Genomic DNA, 21,113 nt, shown 5'->3' on the forward strand with positions numbered 1-21,113 from the left:
TGCGTTGGTGGTTCTTTGTGTCCGGGGATGGGCGTCCAGGTACACACCGGCTCACTCCTTGGCGGCCGCTTATCGGGGCCTGGAGCCTGGGGCTCGCTCGGGCCACTTCGGAGGTGGGGTGCCCCCGGCCTCTCGGCCTGGGGCTCGGTCACTCAGGCACGGCTGGCTGCCGGCGGAGCTCACGGGCGCGTCACTGCAACTCCCCCTGGCTTCTGCTCCGCGGCTGCTGAGTGAGCCCTCATCTGGGACTCTCCTCAGCTCTTTCTGGGACAGTGGCGCGGCTGCCCCTCTGTTGGTCTTCCTTGGTCTCTTGTGTTCTGGGGGCCTCTGGATGTCTGGAGTTTTGATCTCCTCCATACCTGCTTCATGCCCTGGAGGACGGGGCTGTGGCCCCCCCACACCCTCTAGCAGATCATTACATGAAGGAACCTTTTTAAAAAAAACAAGCGCATCCATGCTCACAGGTGTACACATGGGTGATCACACCCACAAACTACACCCTTTTTGGCTCCTACCTCAAAGCACACTGTGTTCTGTTGATCTTATGTGCTGCACAATAATGTTTAATATTTAGTATTTACTGTCATATTCCCATATATCATTGTGATGCTGTTTATTCTATTACTCTTGTTCTCTTCTGCTTGTTTTCTTTTTTCTTTCTCAGCAGGTGATCCAGGTGATCGATATATGCATTTTTTATTTCTTTTTATTTTTTTCTGCTCATTCTGTTGGTTTTTGTTTTTTGCCCTTCTCCCCCGTCCCTCTTCTCAGCTGTTTCTCTTTCCCTCTTTCTTTCTCCCCTTCTTTCCCCCAGTCAAGTCTGTCCCGTATTCAGCAAGTGAAAATAAAATAAACAATAAAAGGTGAATCAAATGGACCATTACGGCAAGGCTGGGATGGTCAGTTTGGTAAAGTAAATCCGTTGGGCATCTTTCTTTGCCTTTAGACAACAATTCTGATGGCAAAAGAGCCAAACGGGACAGGCAAAAAAAAAAGAAAAAAAGAAGTGGCTTTAGATCTGACTCTTACAGACAGGCATGCATGTCTCAGGGTGATTACACACTAACACATTGTGATTAATCACACACATTTGTATACATTTTATTAACAAGATTAAAAAAAAACACTATACAAAATGTGTTTTTGTGACAGGCCGCTAGTAACAAAGTGCTTAAAGATTTCAAATTGGTTCTTTCCCAAGTTTTCTGTTATGTGTACACATATTCCTTGAATTAGGTGCTTTTTAATTCTCCAATAATGGTCAGTGCAAAGTGTTTACACAAACAAACAAACAAACAAACAAACAAACAAGTGTTTACACAAACAAACAAACAAACAACATTACTCAGAAAATGGTCAGGTACAAGAACTGGATTAAAAAGGATTGGAAAAAACAGATAATGTCCAATGAAATACTTCAGCGTGTGGCTCATGACTTTTGCACAGTACTGTAAATGTTATTAATAATGAAAGATATAAAGATGTAGCTTTCCCATTTTTAAAAAATTCCCATACACATTATTCTTTTCTTCTAGTGAAGGTGCCTCCTCCTTCAGACCTTAGGATAACTAATTTCTCAGACAGTGACATCACGGTGCGCTGGGAAGCTGCAGATGATGATGATGTTTCTTACCTCATTAAGTGGATCTCCCTAAGTGGAGGCGACCTGAGGCAGGTGGGGAAGAACTATTGAGTTGTTGGAGTACATATTATGAAATAAAAAATACAATATCTCAATAAACTGTTGTCCTGTGTCTTAAGGAGTATCAGATATCACTGTCTGCACTCTATGGAGATGGAGCTCAGAGTGAAGCTGTGGCCGTACGCTATAGCACCTGTGAGTCACACATTTTAACTATATCAGCTGCTGGTGGGAGCAGGCTCTCATGGATCTTTCTGGATATTTGCAGCGGGGACATGCTGGGGTCATTTTGGAGCAGGTTAATTTGTGTGCGCCACGTGTCATAATCAGTTTTGTTGTTAGGTCTGGGAACCTTACCGGAGAAGGTACGGAGTCTAACCTGGGACTGGATGTGTTTGACATCTTGCCTTCGTACGATATGCTCTACCACGACCTTCTGAATGTCAGGTGGATTCAAATCACTTACTGAAAGGGACGCACAGGCTTAAGCAGACAAAGAAGGAAATCGGGTAAACCCTCCAGCACTCATTTCTGTGTCCATTCTGGGCTAAAAACAAAAACACCTCATAACTACCTGTGGATGCTGGCTGAGCCTCTGAAGGTTGAGTGATATGTCATTAAGCAGGTAGTCAGAGTTCTCATTGATCAGTTCCTTGAGGGAAGTGTATCCACAGGCCTTACTGATGTCCTACATGGAGCTCAGCGCCGCCTGGCTCACCAGCAGTGTCTCCTCACCAGCTTTCTCCAGCACAGGATACAGCGAGGCCATCAACAAGGCACAGAAATTGCGGCCCACTGGCTGAGCACAGCAGGCGATTCCCCCGAGTTGGATGCACAGCTGACAGATGTTGCTGTTGAGCTAATGGATCATGGATGCAGATGTTGATGATGAAGGAATCACTTGGAGAGAGCTTGTATTTGAGTTGCTGGCATCACTGTTGTATATCGAGGGGAGTCTGGATGGACCGAGCAGCTACGCAAAGAGACAAAACCTGTGTTAAAGCACTGCTTTCTAACCACTTTTACACATGCACTGCAGCTCTGAAGTTTTCAAGATATTGTCCATGCACGTGAGAACGCAAATGTCTGACACAGTTAGATCAAACATTAAACAGCCTTTAGCCTTCCTGCTCCTGAGTGAAAGCCTGTATTATATCTGACTGTGCTCATGTGGGGATAAGACAGATTAGCCTTTTCTCAAAGTGAAGAGTGGGGGCCAATTTAGGATCTTCACTCAAATTTAAAATACAAGGGAAACTGATGTATTTCCTTAAATAAACAAAAACCACACAAGCGCTTATAAAATGCTCATCCTACCCAGTCATATGCAAAGTGTTAGAATCAACGTGTGATCCACCTGCCACTAAGAGATATTATTTCTCTTTGGTAGATGGAAAAAATGGAATCAAACTCACTGTCAGTAGCTACAACAGCACATTTGTTATAATATGATGAATCAAGCATTTAGATATTAAATAGTATTGAGGGAGACAGGATCAAATACAGTGGGGCAAAAAAGTATTTAGTCAGCCACCAATTGTGCAAGTTCTCCCACTTAAAAATATGAGAGAGGCCTGTCATTTTCATCATAGGTATACCTCTAACTTGTCCGAGTTTTAAAGAACTGATTTGCAAATTATGGTGGAAAAGAAGTATTTGGTCACCTCATTTTTTGCCCCACTGCGTAATATACAAAGATATTTGTGGCAACTCGATGTGCTTTGTCCACTTTTATTATCGGATTGCTCTGTTAACCAAAGGGAATACCTCAGTTTATTGTATGTTTGACTATAATTTACAAAAAGACTAAAGCATCATTTCTTATCTTTTCTACAATAACTATCAAATGAACAAATGGAGAGTGCTCGCTCAAGTCATGGATCAAGTGACTTAAAGGGCCGTTTTCAAAGAAAACTAAAAGTGTATAAGCAACCAAGGAAGTGAGTCCTACCTGGCCACTGGACAACATTCAGTGACAGTGCACTTGCTGGCATCTCCGGTGATTCAGTAGGGTGAATAAGGGATCTTGTCTCCTCCGTACTTAATGAGAGTGGTGTATCTGTCAGTCATGTCTGGCACATAAAACACCAGGTAGGTCCCATCATGGCTGTCACAGATATCTGCTTCTTGGGCTTCCCCTCTGGGTCCTTCAGGAGAAAACAAAAACTGTTACCTAAATATCAATGCTTTGAATACATTATTGTGTGGTCCACGTTCATGCACTCACAGTGATCTGCACTGCCAGCAGTCCCTCACCTGCATCTTTGGCATCAATGGTGACCTTCACTGGCAGAGAGGTGGGCGCTCCAGTGGTGTTAAGGCCGGATCCACTTGCACGCACCTTGCTGGTATCATGGGTGGGCAGCACCTTCACCTTGTAAGGGCGGACCAAAGGGGAGAGAAGACAACTGGCTGTGGAATACAGTCTCACAAATGAAAGGAGCCTTATTTACAGAACCGAGTAAACCACGCAAAGAGTTTTCCATTTTCAAAGCTGGCCAGAGTGGAACACTGTAACATGTAACACCTAGAAGGTTCAGATGGCTGCAGTACTTTGCTAATTTGGATCAAAAGTTTGGGGGGAAAATGTAATTAAATCAAGTGATTGTAATGCTGTTACTTCCGTTGTGTAGTTAACCATCTATCATTTTAGATGTTTCATTAGCAGCCTGATGAAATTAGCTGTGTAGTTAGCCGACTTCTGCCATCCAAACAGATGAGGTGAATTATGCAGATCACTAGCACAGTACACAGATTACCACTTCTTATTCCAGCCAGACTTCAGGTACTTCATTCGAATCATGCAGTAACAACAAAGGTTTATTACTACTGGCTTTTTAAATTGTGCTTCTTCTGTTCTAGAAAAACAGAAACATGTGATCACAGGGTTTTGTTTTTTTCAATGACATTTGTGTTGGTTGTGTCGGTTGCAGGCAAACATTGATCATAATGGTTAGATATTAGGAAATAGCTTAAAATGTGTGCATATTTAACTTGTTGCACTGCCGTAGTGTTACCTGCGTGGGATCTCCTCATGAGCATATGACTGTACCCTGGATGATGATATGTGAGGAGCTTGAACTTGATTCGCTAACAGAAACTAATTTGGCTAGCTTAGCGCACATGTCTTGTGGCAAGATATATGCACTTAAATGTTTTAAGTCATTGGCTGTTCTGCCAAATTGCCACCAACCTGCAACTTTGTGAGCTGACTGTTTCGCGATTTTTGTGTTTTAGACAACAAAAATAAAAGAAAAAGATGTACAGATCCAGGCTTTTCCTTTACTGTGGTAGTCGCATAGAATGACGTCACTGACACTGGTTTAATATGAAAACAAACTTTGCAAAAAAAAGAAAGAAGAAGAAGTGAGTCGGCGTGTCATCTTTATCGAGCACCATACATGTTTTGCCTCACATTAAAATTATTACTTTTCCTTTTCAAAAATAATTTATATTCAGAGAAGTCAAATATAGCAAATTTGCACGGCTTCCACGGCGGGCAGGTGGCGTAGAACACTTGCCGGCCCCTGGCAACTTGAAGCACAGACAGGCCCTGGTTCGAGCCTCGGCTCGAACACACTCACTGAGTTCAGGTCCTATCTGTGTCTTCAGTCTGCTAGGGGGATTCCTGGTCTGCGCAGGGAATCCCAATCCTTTTTTTTTCTTTTCTTTTTTGGGGTGTTGGGGCCTGTATTTACAAAGCTGGGACTATCTCCGTTGTCATGGCTACCAAGAACAACGCCAGCTTGGGGGAGAGCGGAGAGCCGATAAGCAAACACTCATTCATCCTTTCTCCTCTTTCGTTTCACAGCTGCTGCGGTGGGAAACGCTGGGACTTGTGTGGCTATGCAGTTTTTGCATTGTTGGGAACTTTTAAGGACCAGCCTTGAATTTTACAGATTTGATAAGTGAAGCCTGGATATATAGTGAAGAGAGCTGGGATAATCTGGACAGAATCTGCAGGCTGCATCTCCAAATCACAAGTGGCTTTAGATCTGACTCTTACAGACAGGCATGCATGTCTCAGGGTGATTACACACTAACACATTGTGATTAATCACACACATTTGTATACATTTTATTAACAAGATAATAAAAAAACACTATACAAAATGTGTTTTTGTGACAGGCCGCTAGTAACAAAGTGCTCTCAAGGTTAAATACACATACCGGTAGACATTGAGGGCTAGCAGGAGGGACCATGCGCTTACCTGCTGCTCTCTGGCAGGTAGCTCCATGCCCTCCTGGGTTTTAAATGCACCTTAGAACACACATGCATCAACACTACAATGAGCGGGTGGAGGGAGGTTTGGAGTCTTCTCTCACCCCCATTCTCTGCGACCTGCTGGAGCGGGGGGGGGGGGGGGGCTAGGAGGAGGAGTTGGCCGTCCGACTGCGGTCTGGGGTGTGGGGCCTCCCTGCTGCTGCGGAGTCGGGGCGGTCTGCCTCCCCCCACCGCAGGGAAAAGGGTAATACCACCTGGGTCTGGGTGCAGTTCCCCCTCCAGGGGCAAGGGTACCTAGACCCGGTTTGTAGGGTACGCTTGGGGAGTGTGATCGTGTGTACAGCGTCTCTTCATGTCTGTCTCCACGTTGGTTGAGTGTGGAGTAAGTGCATATGAGAGCATGAGGGTGGGAATGGATGTTTGTATATGTGTGTGCCTGTATTTCTGTGTCTATATGTCAGGTTGGGTGTCAGGCGCCACCTCTCTGGGGACATCTCAGGCCCTCCAAGGTTTGGAGGCCTATCTCCCCCTACCACCACTTCCCCTGCCAGTGGCGGACTCCCTCAGACATCGGTGCGTTGGTGGTTCTTTGTGTCCGGGGATGGGCGTCCAGGTACACACCGGCTCACTCCTTGGCGGCCGCTTATCGGGGCCTGGAGCCTGGGGCTCGCTCGGGCCACTTCGGAGGTGGGGTGCCCCCGGCCTCTCGGCCTGGGGCTCGGTCACTCAGGCACGGCTGGCTGCCGGCGGAGCTCACGGGCGCGTCACTGCAACTCCCCCTGGCTTCTGCTCCGCGGCTGCTGAGTGAGCCCTCATCTGGGACTCTCCTCAGCTCTTTCTGGGACAGTGGCGCGGCTGCCCCTCTGTTGGTCTTCCTTGGTCTCTTGTGTTCTGGGGGCCTCTGGATGTCTGGAGTTTTGATCTCCTCCATACCTGCTTCATGCCCTGGAGGACGGGGCTGTGGCCCCCCCACACCCTCTAGCAGATCATTACATGAAGGAACCTTTTTAAAAAAAACAAGCGCATCCATGCTCACAGGTGTACACATGGGTGATCACACCCACAAACTACACCCTTTTTGGCTCCTACCTCAAAGCACACTGTGTTCTGTTGATCTTATGTGCTGCACAATAATGTTTAATATTTAGTATTTACTGTCATATTCCCATATATCATTGTGATGCTGTTTATTCTATTACTCTTGTTCTCTTCTGCTTGTTTTCTTTTTTCTTTCTCAGCAGGTGATCCAGGTGATCGATATATGCATTTTTTATTTCTTTTTTTTTTTCTGCTCATTCTGTTGGTTTTTGTTTTTTGCCCTTCTCCCCCGTCCCTCTTCTCAGCTGTTTCTCTTTCCCTCTTTCTTTCTCCCCTTCTTTCCCCCAGTCAAGTCTGTCCCGTATTCAGCAAGTGAAAATAAAATAAACAATAAAAGGTGAATCAAATGGACCATTACGGCAAGGCTGGGATGGTCAATTTGGTAAAGTAAATCCGTTGGGCATCTTTCTTTGCCTTTAGACAACAATTCTAATGGCAAAAGAGCCAAACGGGACAGGCAAAAAAAAAAGAAAAAAAGAAAAAAAGAAGTGGCTTTAGATCTGACTCTTACAGACAGGCATGCATGTCTCAGGGTGATTACACACTAACACATTGTGATTAATCACACACATTTGTATACATTTTATTAACAAGATTAAAAAAAAAACACTATACAAAATGTGTTTTTGTGACAGGCCGCTAGTAACAAAGTGCTTAAAGATTTCAAATTGGTTCTTTCCCAAGTTTTCTGTTATGTGTACACATATTCCTTGAATTAGGTGCTTTTTAATTCTCCAATAATGGTCAGTGCAAAGTGTTTACACAAACAAACAAACAAACAAACAAACAAACAAACAAACAAACAAACAAACAAACAAACAAGTGTTTACACAAACAAACAAACAAACAACATTACTCAGAAAATGGTCAGGTACAAGAACTGGATTAAAAAGGATTGGAAAAAACAGATAATGTCCAATGAAATACTTCAGCGTGTGGCTCATGACTTTTGCACAGTACTGTAAATGTTATTAATAATGAAAGATATAAAGATGTAGCTTTCCCATTTTTAAAAAATTCCCATACACATTATTCTTTTCTTCTAGTGAAGGTGCCTCCTCCTTCAGACCTTAGGATAACTAATTTCTCAGACAGTGACATCACGGTGCGCTGGGAAGCTGCAGATGATGATGATGTTTCTTACCTCATTAAGTGGATCTCCCTAAGTGGAGGCGACCTGAGGCAGGTGGGGAAGAACTATTGAGTTGTTGGAGTACATATTATGAAATAAAAAATACAATATCTCAATAAACTGTTGTCCTGTGTCTTAAGGAGTATCAGATATCACTGTCTGCACTCTATGGAGATGGAGCTCAGAGTGAAGCTGTGGCCGTACGCTATAGCACCTGTGAGTCACACATTTTAACTATATCAGCTGCTGGTGGGAGCAGGCTCTCATGGATCTTTCTGGATATTTGCAGCGGGGACATGCTGGGGTCATTTTGGAGCAGGTTAATTTGTGTGCGCCACGTGTCATAATCAGTTTTGTTGTTAGGTCTGGGAACCTTACCGGAGAAGGTACGGAGTCTAACCTGGGACTGGATGTGTTTGACATCTTGCCTTCGTACGATATGCTCTACCACGACCTTCTGAATGTCAGGTGGATTCAAATCACTTACTGAAAGGGACGCACAGGCTTAAGCAGACAAAGAAGGAAATCGGGTAAACCTGAGGACAAATCTAAGAGAACAGAAAAAGGAAAGGAAACTTAGCTTAGAACCATGCAGCGCTACAGGAGACGGCAGCACTGCAGAGGTGAGGACCGGCACCTGTTTGAAAGAGACAAATGCACACAAAATAAGTGTTTGTTGTAGAATGTGCAGCATGAAAGTAGCATGCATGTTTTGCATAGAACTGTTTTATGCATCTGCATTTCACAAAGAATGACAAATTGGTATACGGGACAACAAATAAAATCTAATGTATAGAAAAAAGATAATAGGATATGCCCATGACAATAAGAATGATAAAGGACTTCACAAAGTCAATTTATTGCTAAAGTGTGATCTTAGAAAATTGCTATTGTGCACCACACTAAACAGAACAAATTCTGTCAAAACTTACTTTTGCAAGATCCCACAAATGTTTTGCAAGATCTTGAGAGTTTTTTTCTTTGCATTTATCATGCTTCCATCAATACCTGTAAAGCTGTACAGAGTACTGCAGCTGGTTGTTAATGAATGCAACAAAGACCACCAGATCAAAGTACACCTAGCCACGAGTGTTTCCCCTTCCACTGAGCACTATCTTCATCTCGCAAAATACATGTTCAAATTTTTTTTCTTCAATGTGCCTTGCGAGGCTCCATAACATACCTATCAATCTGTGAGCATTTCTCAGAGGCTGCAGCAACTGCAGCTTTTGAGGAAGTTGCAACAGCACATTTGTGAATTCTCACGCGTAGCCCTACAGGAACACCCACAGTTACAAATACCATAGCGACCAACATCAGTGCTACTACTGCCCACAGTTCATGTAAAGGAAACATAACGGTGTCATACAATAAACTACAGAATCAGCATTGTTGTCTGTGAAGGTTCTCAGTCATTCAGGTCATCGTAGTCAAAGGAGCTTGTAAAGAAAAGCGTCTGGACTTCTTTAAGTTGCTTGAAGACGTTTCACCTCTCATCCGAGAAGCTTCTTCACTTCATCAGCATTGTTGCACAACCGTGTATTCAATCTTGTTACCCTTCTTTAAAGTCCACCACCTGTGCTGCAAGTGAAGTTGATGCATTAACACATTGAAAGTTGTGGCACTTCTCATTATTTGACGTGCACAGCTGCTCTGTGTGAGGGTCAAACATTTGTTTATTCAACACCTGTGAAGGTATCAGAAAAAATGCATAGATAGCAAGAGAAGCAAATTAAAGCACTGCACGTGCTTTACGTGCTATGACATGCTGCACGTCATAAAACCCAGTTTCTTGATTAACATTTTTAAGAGTTAAGTTATTAAAACAAATCCTAAAATTCTGTATCACTGTGCTGTTACGAGAAGGTAGCTTGAATGTAGGTATCTGGCCCTGTGTAAATCTTGAGCATGAGTGATGTTGTGGGACAGTGCACCAACTACACAGGTACAACAGCCGGAGAACCAAGAACCAGGAACAGCTACTTGGTGATCCCGACACAGACTCCAGCTTTCCATATCTGCATCTGCAATGAATATTAATAGAGATAAAATACAATCTTTTATCCTGTCTTCCTTCTCTCAGCCCAACCGGTCGCAGCAGATGGCCCCGCCCCTCCCTGAGCCTGGTTCTGTCAGAGGTTTCTTCCTGTTAAAAGGGAGTTTTTCCTTCCCACTGTCGCCAAAGTGCTTGCTCATAGGGGGTCATATGATTGTTGGGGTTTTCTCTATATCTATGAAGCACCTTGAGGCGACTTTTGTTGTGATTTGGCGCTATATAAATAAAATTGAATTGAATTGAATACAATTTGCGCTCTCAGAGTGCTTCTTGTTTGTTTTTGTTGTAATCTGACTGTGGATTTTGATGTTTTTAAAAGCATAATACAGCAAAAAAAACAAACAAACAAACAAACAAAACCCAGAAGGCCTTTTAAATTTCTTTAAATATTGTTCTGCTTTAGTCAAATCAAAAGATTGTATATTATTAACTTGAAATTGAATTGTGATTTTAATTTTAGGAATAGAATTTTAAGAATATTAGTTTTTACTGTCTCCAAATGGACAGGTAAAAAGCAGCTTTGAATTGACAGACCTCAAATAATAATATATTTCTTGGATTCGAGGGGGCACCCAAACTCCACCTACACTACTGTGCTAGACAGCAATATCACAGAACAGTGAACTCTTGGCACACACAAAAAATCCCCAGTGTAATCAATCCTCCACAGCAATGAAACACTGGATTATTGGGTACAGACACTCTCTTGTAGCCAAAAGGTCAGAGGGTTAGTCCTTTCCAAAGCTATCAAAACATCATTTAGCAGGGCAGCGGCAAACAGTGTCTGAAAAGTGACTTTTCATAACCACTGTCATACTTATTAGATATTAAATTTACAATTGTTTTCTTCTCTGTATTGTTATCCATTCAGAACCAATACAATTATCCTGATAGATGCAGAAGGGAATGTGATCTTCACAGAGCGCACCATGCTTGACTGTGACACAACCAAATGGAGCACCAGTTCTTTCCAGTTCAAACTGCAGGAGTGAAGACACAATGGAGGAAACCTACTCTGTGCCTTTCTGCATCATCTCTCCTTCCGTTACCTTTTCCTCACCATCTCCTTCAGCTGAACCTCATGTGACCGCAAAGACTCATCAGCACTTTTTTTATTCAGCTAGTCACTAGCTGCCTCGTTAACATCAGTTTCATATATTTCTTACTTTTGATTTAATTTAAAGATGTATGCTAATTTTTAAAAAAAAGCAAAGATGCCAAAGGACATTTAGAGTTTTGTAGAGGAAAATATTTTACCTACATGTCATGAACCTTCTCAAAAATTATAGCTTGAATGTAATTTGGTAAATATAAGATTGGTGTGATGCCATTTTCTGTCATGAACGCTAGACATTGTGGCCCTTTCACACACATGGCAAAAGACAGGAGATGATCTGTGTTAGGCACATTACATGCAGTACTTTATGACTGGTTCTGACATTAGTGGTTTTAAATACAGCTTGTCTGGGTGAAGTGTAGAAAAGCTCGTCTGCGGTGCATGAATACATGCTTTTTGGTGTCCGATGTAACCTTCCATCCATGATTTACATTTTATGCTCTATTTTCAGGCTGCAGGCTAAAATGGCATCCTATGACAAGTCCTAGGGTCACATATATTTTTCTAGAAGATTTAAGTTCACACGAGTCATCACCAGGATTACTGGCTACTTTGTAAGTTTCTGATTACCCTTTCATTGGTGTTTAGGTAATTTTGCGTCACAGCATCAAATGTTTCAATGCACTGTTAAATGCACTGGATCTTGAAAAAACAGCCTGAAAATAAATAACAGTTTATCCAAACACCTCTCTTTTTGATTGTTGCATTATGATTACGGATACAAAATAACTGTCAGGAGCCATGTGCTCACACACATATCAGTATAGGCCTAGGAAGCTGGCTCCGCTGCTTCCTGTATGACTCTAGGATTTACCCACATGCAGGTGACGTATGAGTAATGTATTTATTAATGTGAAGAAAGCTTTTTGTAACCAGATTGAACCCATGGTTAATTTGACTTCTGTTCCCTAAAAAAAAAAAAGAGTTCAAACTTGATATGATTTGTGAGTAATATGTACATACGTATTTTGATCTTTTGTTAGTTTTTTCCATTTAAAATCTCCCTATGGTCATTTAACCAGTATCCCTGGTTTGCAGTGTTATGCCATTGTATGTACTTTAGCTGACCTGCAACTGTTTTCAAACAGTGACCCCTCCTGCCTGTGTGGAATATTGCACCCTTCAGGATGTACCTGAACATTTGGTGTATTTAAAGATTACCTTCTTATTTTTTTAACCAGCAGAATGGGCACTGGTATCTTCACATCAATGTTTTAAAGCAATACAGCATCTAAAGAGGTGTAGAGGAGTATAAATCTAGACAAGTACAAATAGAATACCAGTGGCACAGCATTAAAAAATAATGGTTTTTTTTTATCTGATTAATTTCAGCTGTGAAACAAATTTGTGGTTGTATTACCATCACTCCATGTTTATAGGCTGTATGTAAACATCTTTATAGTTTTCTTCATATACTGTGTGCTGTAAGCATCCACCAGTCCCAGAATTAGCACTCTCTGCTAAAGGCAGCAAGAGTCCACTCGACAAAACCAAAGCATGTTTTGTAAGATTTTGCATCACTGATTAAATATATCTGAATTTATTGATTCATGCAGGAGGTGTGTAGCACATGCTCACTTTAATGTTATGTTATAATTTGGTTGCTCTTCCCATTTTTAAAAACATTATCCTTTTTTAATGCTTGTCGGCTACCCCTTGTAGTCAAAGTGTGCATAAAGGGATTTCACGCAATATCAGGAGTTTCAAAAACGTGAACCATCTCACTGGATGGCTTCACATTATGTGAAAATGGGGGAGGGGGGATTCCAGTTATTCAATGGGACGCCGTTTGTAAACTGAATGATGCTGGAATTAGTAGCAACATTTTTCCACATTTAGCTCCAAGCCTTATTAAAAACATGTTTTTTCAAGTCATTTTTCACAATATTCAAATTTCCAAAGAGGAACTGGAAAATGTTCTTTCCCTGAAAATGTCTTTTACTGAAGCTGCATCTATCCTCTCCATCTCAAGGCCTACTCTGTAAGACTATTATAACAAGTAAGTTATACAGTCGCTTACATTTAATGCTTCATTGAGCTGTATGTTTAAGTGTAGAAGAAAACCAAAGATCAAAGACGACACAGTTCAGTGCCAGTTAGCAAAGATGATGCATTTTGTCCTTTGGATGTATCATATTGCTGGTCTCTGTCAGCCTCTGTGGACCTTCACCACCATCTGCACCACACACGAGGGTTTGAGCCCATATTCAGATAGAGATGCAGAGTCGTTCACCAATAGCTTCCCAGCGACAGTCAGCCGGACTTCAGCCATAAGATATCCTACACACACAACAGAGGACAGAGATGAACCTCACAAAATATTTAAACATGTCAAAAACTATTATGTCAGGTTCCCTGAACACCACTGAAGATGCACACATTTTAAACACACTCCTGTGTCCAAAACTCCTTAGCAGTGACAACAAAGTTAATATTTCAAAATCATCCTCAGTGCACACCTTTTCCCCCACTGTGGTCAAGATGCTCTTAGCTGTTTGGTTCCTCCTGCTCAGGATTTCTTCAAAGGAAAAAAGGAAACAAAAAGCAGTTTTAAAAGTTTTTTGTTGGTGGTGTTTTTGACTTTCAAGCTCAATCAAAGCAGAAAAAGACTTCAAAACAAATTCAATTGAATGGATGGGTATAATCTTCCATTGAAAGCCAGCAAGAAATAACAGTTTTTTAGAGAGTTTTGGTCATCATACACATAACAGCAATCACTGCGTTTGCAATATAATCTGTGACTATTATGAAAGTAACATACATAACTTGAAAAGCTAAAATCAATCATAACATTAAGCTCACCTTGTTTTTGTGGAGAAGGTGATCAGGCTTTTTCTTCACGTCCTGAGACCAGGTGCACTGGATCATCACCAGCTTGTATCTTCATCCTTTTTCACTCAGTGAAGTCTTTCTCTTTGTTCCCTTTGCAACAGAAAACTACCGTGTGATCACAGGTGAAGTTAGGGATATTTTTCCTGTGCAGTTTTTATAGTGCTTCATTTGGTGAAGCTGTTGATCCACTTTGATCTCAAAGGATCTCGACGGTGGAAAAAAGTAATATTTCTCCTTACCATTAGGCTAAATATAGATATAACAATTTATAATATGTCAGCAGCATCCCCATAAGGGAGGTCTCCCTGTAGTGTCCCGAATGCAGATCCATTGTGATAAGAGAGAATGGATCAGATTTGAATGTCCTCTGTGAAGTGTGCACAGCAGTAAATGGACAGCCGTTTGAATTCTGCTTGCAGTGTTTGAGGGAATGGGAGAGTCCACGGCCTTGGAAAGACTGCTGTGAAAATCACTAAAAACACTACAAACCTGCCCAGATAACCTTTGGTTCATTGGAGGAAGTCCACGGATATCCTTCTATCCGTCCCTGTCTCACCTCCTGGTTGAGTACAGCAAGTGGAATTGTAAATTTGTTGTTTGTCCTCGATGTAAGGTAAAGTTATGTTTTCTATGCCTGAAGAGCTATACTAAATGTATTTTTTTAAAGCGACTTCTGTGTACCATGCTCCAGCGGTGTAGCTGTATGGCAGAAGAAATAATGACAGAGACACAAAGCTTCCAAGTTTTACTTTTGATGTGGGAGTGCCTTATTTGTAATAATGTACCATGCTGTGTTTTTTAATTCTCTATCTCTCTAATTCTCTCCAAATCAAATATAATTAGTGTTGGTGTTACAGCCGAGAGGGCCCGGCTGTGGGTGTGGACTCAAATGCAGACACAGAGGGAGGCAAACGGGCGTGAACACAGTGCTTTATTTACAAGTGTCTAGTGAAATTACACAACAAGAGACTATGAATGCTATGAATTATGAAATGCTATGAACTGTGAACTGTGAGGCCAAACTGTGAACATGAAACTGAGTGCTATGGCTAGGTGCTGGATTTCACGGATGGAAAAAGGGGCAGCGGCTTGGATGGAGGTACGCAGTCACTATAATGAGAAGAGACAAGTAGTCAGTGGCAGTCCAGTGAATCACAGCTGCAGGATTAGTGTATGGAGGTTAGGGCTTACGCGTTGCAGGTTTAAAGTGTCATGCGAGGAAGGGGTGTCCAGGGGGTTCCGGGTGAGGAGTGTCCAGAGAGGATCCAGAATATGCGTGGAGTGAGGGACTTGGCAGGGAGGCAGGCAGGTGTAGTCCGATGGTGGAGAGGAAGAAACCAGATGACAGAACCAGCGTCCAGGCGGAGATGAGAGTAGTTCGGGAAACGTGACTGCCAGGTGGGTCCTATGACAAAGAAAAACACGGTGAGGGAAAAGCAGTAGTTGAGGGTTCTCACAAGGGGTTCGCAGCCTAGCACTGACATGGGTTAGCAGAAGATCTGGCAGAGGTCTGTTGTGAATGCTGGTCTTATATGCAGGTGACTTGATTGGAACCAGGTGTGGAAGCTGATTGGAGTCTCTGCCTGAAGGTAGAACCCAGCGGAGTGGAAAAACCCCGTGCTCACCCGGACCATGACAGTTGGGTTCTATTGATGAGAAATTTGCTACTAAATGTGATCTTTACAGCTGCATTATGTCTGAATCATAATGATAATAAACCTGAAAAATGTAATTCATTCATAAATGTGAAATATAGTTAATCATACATTATGTTATTACTCATTCCTTAAGATTTAGTTATTTTATGTTGACCTGTCATTGTCTGCTGCTTCTTTAGCATTAGCTTGATGGCATTAATCACTTGTGCTATTCAGGCATTTTTTCCGTGTTTTTTTTTGTTAGCTTTATGATGACTGCTATTTTTTTCTTCTAAATTGTTTAAGGAAATCAATGTCTATTTTATTAAAACCTTGTTATGCTTAATAAACAGTTAGGGTGTAAAGCATGCATGTTACAAGCACGTAGATGCTTTTATTTACAGTTTGTCGTTGGTTTCTTCTGCTTGTGCAGTTTTCCAGCCACCTTCTTCCCGTGCAGCACACAGTCCCAACATGATCAGATGATGCAGAACAGCCGTGTGGGTCAGCATCCCCTGACACCACACCCTGAACCCACCAGCCAAAGCCCTCCCTGCAGCTGAGCCACAAACCACATATTATCTCATTTAGAAAAATGTTTTGAGTAACTGACAAAACACGTAGTTAAGATTAATTTTTAGGGGTTTTGTTGGTTTTATAAACAGTTTAGTTTGAAACACACTGAATAATTCATTAACTACATTTTAAAAATCTGAAAAGCACTGTGGCGGGGCAGGGCCGTGCAGAGAGGTTTAAAGGGACGGGTGCTCAAAGTTAAAAAGGGGCACATTGAACCAGGTTGAATAACAACAACACACATTCATCAAGAATCTAATATGGGAAGAGAAGGGCTGTGTTGATCTGAGACTGTAGACATTAAAAAGTCCACAGGAGAGATGGTAGCTGATTAAACAAGTGTCATGAGATAATAACAAAATGCAAAGATTGGTGACAGCGCTTGGAACCATAAGGCAACAAAAAACTGTGAGAAATAAATTAGGCTCTGCCTGTGAATCACTCTTTGCGTCTCTTCTTCCTTCCATCCCATCATTTCATATATCACTCTCCACTTGCTATGTGAGAACAAGGCACAACTTGTCTGTGAAGGTTCTCAGTCATCCAGGTCATCGTAGTCTTTGCAAGCTCCTTTGAAGGCACAACTTGCTATTGCAATAAACTATAATCTAATTATCCACACCTAACAACTCTTGCACTTAATCTATAATAAAATGATGACAGAAAAATGTTATAGCACTGCCTTTAGTAGCCTCACACAGCTCCTGCTGTTTCCTCCTCATGTCCTTACCAGGCATGTCTGGACAATGTTATATCATGAGTAATATTTTTAAAAAAAATCCATCTAAATAAAACACACACATGCACGCACACACAGTGACATTTTAGACCTTCTTCAGAATACTGTATATACTATGGGCATCACGGTGCTGATCCATAATCCTTACATTATTATTTATTACTAGAGCTACAATAATAACGCAATGAGGAGGGGGAAGTAATAAATATGAAATAATGTATTTATGATGATTCCATTTGTTTCACTATCCACTCTGTGCAGGGGCAAAGCTTATTACATTTTTAAACTGCAGAGATACAATCATTTTACTGCTGTAAAATCCAACTTTTGTCTTATTTAAAATATAAATCTAATATAATCTGCTTCTTAATGTATGTTCTTTAAAATACAGCGTGTGTTTTTAATATATTATAATTATAATAATTATTATGTGGACATGCATATTAGATCGTTTTTTAGTGAAATATAATCCCTCCAGAAAGGCAGGAAAAGCCCGGAAACTTACTTTAAAACTAAATATGTTCCCTAAAACGGTGACAGAGCTACAGATCCATGACAGCCTTACACAGGTAGCCAGCAGCTGTGACCAGCACTACCTGTGCAGTTAATAAAAGGACAGGTAATGTTTGTCGCGCTGTTGCACACACAGCACGCTCGTTTGTTTCAGTTCGTCAGTTGCCACAAGACAACTTACCAACGTGTACGTAATAAGCTAATACTCCTGGGTGCTATACACTACAGTGCACGCTGTGCACCTACTTACTGGGTTTGTCGCATCAGTCTGTGTCTCTGAGTTAACTTGTGTTTCTCCTACAGCTCCGGACCGCAACAAATGCGCGTGCTCTTTGTGAGCTCGTTCCCGGCTCGTAACCAGCGCGTTCTGCCGTCAAGGGCGATCATTGGTTAAATGTGATCATGTGACTGATGCAAGCCAGATCCTTTTATTTAGCAAAACTGTGATTAATAGTTAAATATTATTGTTGATGGGCACAGACAAGACTCCGCACGCACACACACACACATAAAAAAAATAATAATTTTTTTTTAAAAAGTTGCCTCAACAAAAGGGCACTTTGGGCACCCATCAGGAAAGGGGCGGGTGCTCAAGCCCCTCTAGCCCCCCCTCTGCACGTGCCTGTGGCGGGGTGTGGTTTGTGGCTGAGCAGCATCAGGGGAGGGGTGGAGCAGTGGGTGTGTGTGTGTGTGTCCATCCATCCCTAGGTGAAGCTGCACCCGATGAAGGAGAGGAAGAGCGCAAATAAGTGGGGCTAAAAACCACAGCACTTCTCAACGGTTTTTCAGATAGAATCAGATAGAAGCGCATTCTCCTTTATAAATATGTGTATCCCTTCGTTACCATGGGAACGAAGATAAAGGAAGTTGTAGAGTCAATGCGGACTTTGTGGACATTTGAAAAGGTCAGGAGTTAAGAGTGGGACACTTGGGGTTTTTTCTTCTTTTTTTCTTTTTCTTTTTGCCACAAGACCGGAAAAACGGCATGTGTCCCTAAGTTGCGGCTTCGGTACGTTGGGATCTACCTATCCGAAGAGGAAGACGCATAAAGGGAGTGACTTTTTTCTTTTTTTTAATTGGCAGATAATTTCAAATGCAGCGTTTCTATCAGCTCAACAAATGTCAGCACACACAAACTGTGTGTAGTGTGTAGCACAGTGCGTTGGTAGCCAAATCGCCGGCTGCGGTGTTTGACACGAAGAAACAAGAAATCAAGCTGAGACAAGAAGAAGGTTTAGAAAGACAAGACAGGAGAGGAAGAAGAGACGTTACATTTAAAGGTAAGGACTCCTCATTTAAAGATCACGTGTAAGTCCTCGTGTTTTTAAATCACATACTGGGTCTGTACAGGTAACATTATGTTTTTTACATAGTGTGAAACGTGCTACAAATCAAACTTAGGTAGACTGTGTTACTTAAAGGCTGCAGGAAAATACTCGGTTGTGTTTAAAAAGGTTAGTTTGCTGTACTGTGATGGATTTAAAGCAAATAAGGATCCTAACTGCAAAAGAAAATAATTTTCAAAAAGGTTGAAATATCTAAAGCAATGGCAGATTTAAAAAAAAACACACACACAATAAAAACAACAGACTGCAGGGAGGTTCTGTTCTGTGATGTCACAATCAAGCTGGTCTGAATAGAGATACAGTCCCGATCAAAAGTTTAAGACCTCTTGAAAAATTGCAACAAAAAAATAAAAAAGTCATATTTTGCATGGTTGAATCTTAACAAGGTTCCAAGTAGAGCTTCAACATGCAACAAGCAGAAATTGGACAAAAGCATTTTTTGAGCATCCAATTTATTGAAAACAAACAGAAAAATAAACAGAAATCAAAGTTCCAAACATGAACTCAGTAATGAATAGCTTCACAGCTATTGCTGATCACTTCAAAAAATTTGTTGCAGCTCTGTTATAGCATCACACAAACATCTCACATAAGCTCTATCTCTACAGTTTTATGTCGCACTCATAGCACACTATGCCCACATTTGTGGAGAGCAACCTTTGCATCATTTGTGGTAATGGGAAACAGTAAGGCATTTTGTACCAGGAGCTCGTTTTGCTTGTCGACCCCTAACAGTCAGCAGATAACATGTTAATCAGGTTATGTTATGACAATCCCTGCAGCACATCCATTTAAATGTCTTGGAGACGTGAGCGGGGGGGCCAACTTCACTCACTCTTCAAATCCAACAAAAGTGGTATCAAACGTTTGTGCTGCGTTTGTGCTGCAAAAATTTTCGTTTGTGCTGCTATCATTTTAAAGATATTAATAAAAATTTCTAGAGGTCATCAGAGGTCAACCAGCCCCCTCATATTAATGGAATCAAGCAAAATTGGTGTCAATCAGTTGTGCTATGTTTGTGCTGGTTTGTGCTGCTAAAGTTGTCGTTTGTGCTGCTTCTGTTTTCAAAGACATTAATGAAAATGTAAAGGTCAAATGTACTGTTTATAAGATTGGGGAAAACTGCAGTCAGCTGAGACTGAAGAAGTCACTTGGATGAGTGACGAAACGTTTCTCCCACTGAAAGTGTCCGGATGAACAGAATCAACCTTTTGGAATTTACTTACCCGGATGATTAAGCACGCATCAAGACGTTGTTTTATTAATATTTTTAAAATGATAGCGGCACAAACAACAATTTTAGCAGCACAAACCAGCACAAACATAGCACAACTGATTGACACAGATTTTGTTTGATTCCATTAATATGAGGGGGCTGGTTGACCTCTGATGACCTCTAGAAATTTTTATTAATATCTTTAAAATGATAGCAGCACAAACGAAAATTTTTGCAGCACAAACGTAGCACAAACGTTTGATACCACTTTTGTTGGATTTGAAGAAGGTGGGGGGGCCAACTTCACTCACATTTTGGAGACCGTTGATCAAACGTAAATATGTCCAGTCACTTTTGATTCAACCTGCTTAGCTTGATCTCACATTTGCCGTTTCCTCTATCTCTATCCCCTGTGTGTGTCTGTTTGTGTGCTTGTGTGTTTGTGAGTGTGTGTGTGTGTGTGCGTGCGATGATCTCACATTTGTCATTTCTTCTTTCTCTCTCCCCTTGTCTTGTGTGTGTGAGTGAGAGAGAGATTATCATCTAACATTTGCCATTTCCTCTAGCTCTTTCCCCTGTGTGTGGGTGCATGTGTAAAGGTAAGAAGCTTAGTAATGAAGTAAATGAATTCATTGACGGGTGAACAAACAAGGGCAACACGGTGGCACAGTGGTTAATATAGTTGCCCGCACAGCAAGAAGGTCCTGAGTTAAACTCCACTATCAGGCTGAGGTCTTTCTGTATGGATTTCTCATGTCCTCAAAGTGTTTGTGGGGGTTCACTCCACGTGCTCCGGCCTCTTTCCAAAATCCTAGTTTGTGGAGAAACTCTGAAATGCTCTTAAGTGTCTAGGGTTGTCTGTATCTGTGTTAGCCCTGTAACAGACTGGTGACCTGTCGAGGGTGCACCCTGCTTCTCGCCCTAAGATAGCTGGGATAGGCTCGAGCTGCCCTGTGACACTGGAAAAGAAACACAGCAGAGAAT

General features: G+C 41.7%; 2 long non-coding RNA genes across 2 annotated transcripts; one reads left to right on the forward strand and one right to left on the reverse strand.

Moving 5' to 3' along the window:
- Positions 1 to 8,646: 8,646 nt before the first annotated feature.
- On the forward strand, positions 8,647 to 12,828 carry LOC146696142 (uncharacterized). Its single transcript, XR_014923157.1, has 2 exons — positions 8,647 to 8,720; positions 11,025 to 12,828. It is a non-coding gene; the product is annotated as an uncharacterized LOC146696142 (long non-coding RNA).
- Positions 12,829 to 13,476: 648 nt separating this feature from the next.
- LOC146696143 (uncharacterized) lies at positions 13,477 to 14,604 on the reverse strand. The gene is made up of 3 exons (XR_014923158.1): positions 14,073 to 14,604; positions 13,730 to 13,788; positions 13,477 to 13,550 (listed from the first exon to the last, which is right to left on the reverse strand). It is a non-coding gene; the product is annotated as an uncharacterized LOC146696143 (long non-coding RNA).
- Between the last annotated feature and the right edge of the window lie 6,509 nt (positions 14,605 to 21,113).

Source organism: Copadichromis virginalis, linkage group LG12, assembly GCF_057382275.1.
Source record: "Copadichromis virginalis isolate Kocher_CV1m ecotype Utaka linkage group LG12, C_Virginalis_male_GT1.1, whole genome shotgun sequence".
Classification (NCBI taxonomy): Eukaryota; Metazoa; Chordata; class Actinopteri; order Cichliformes; family Cichlidae; genus Copadichromis; species Copadichromis virginalis.